Here is a 942-nt window from a genome sequence, read left to right as displayed (position 1 = left end):
TGCAAACAATTTGAGAATATGGACCTCTTGAAGTGCCCGGAAATCGCACTCTTATGCCTTAAAATATCATACAGGTACTATGATTCGAGGGTCGTTTGAACAAAACGGCAGTCTTCTTCTGTCTAAAGCATCCTAGTTAATGCCGTACGGTAGTAAAATGGTTGGTTTATTGTTCAACACCGGTGTTTGTAAAAAATGTACTCGCGCAGCAGAGTGCTCAGGGGAGTTAGAGGAAATCCCCGCCAGACAAGCGCGCGTTGATATGAAACGTCATCAATCACAGAACTTCAGGATTGGATAATTATGCTATATGCTGAGATTAACTATGAGTGGAAATACTACTCACATGTCTACGGCCATTCTACGTTGAAAACACCGGTTCTCGTCCGATCACCGAATTTAAGCAACGTCGGGCCCGGTTAGTACTTGGATGGGTGAGCGTCTGGGAATACCGGGTGTTGTAGACTTTTTACATTTTCCCCCAAATTCTAAAGTAGGGGTGCGTGAGAGTCCACACGACCTCGGGCCCACATAAATGGGGCTGAGGTGCAAACATTTTGAGAATATGGACCTCTAAGTGCCCGGAAATTGCACTCATACTTTAATCATACAGGTACAATATGTTCATATCAACAATACGCAATTAATTCGTTGGTGTTAGGCCGTTTTGAGGGTCGTTTGAACATAAAGGCAGTCTTCTGTCTAAAGCATCCTAGTTAATGCCGTAGTAAAATGGTTGGTTTATTGTTCAACACCGGAGTTTTTAAAAAATGTACTCGCGCAGCAGAGTGGTCAGAGGAGTCAGAGGAAATCCCCGCCAGACAAGCGCGCGTTGATATGAAACGTCATCAATCATAGAGCTTCACGATTGGATAAATATGCTATATGCCGAGATTAACTATGAGTGGAAATATCATCCACATGTCTACGGCCATACTACGT

At 43.5% G+C, this 942-nt stretch overlaps 1 non-coding gene across 1 annotated transcript; it reads left to right on the top strand.

Annotated features, from left to right (window-relative positions):
• The first annotated feature begins 348 nt into the window (after window positions 1-348).
• LOC117121249 lies at window positions 349-467 on the top strand. The gene has a single exon (XR_004447510.1). It is a non-coding gene; the product is annotated as a 5S ribosomal RNA (ribosomal RNA).
• The last annotated feature ends 475 nt before the right edge of the window (window positions 468-942 follow it).

This window comes from Anneissia japonica, unplaced genomic scaffold (assembly GCF_011630105.1).
Source record: "Anneissia japonica isolate Jap-2015-1 unplaced genomic scaffold, ASM1163010v1 scaffold133421_len946_cov95, whole genome shotgun sequence".
NCBI lineage: Eukaryota > Metazoa > Echinodermata > Crinoidea > Comatulida > Comatulidae > Anneissia > Anneissia japonica.
This window is presented reverse-complemented; position numbering and strand designations above follow the sequence as displayed.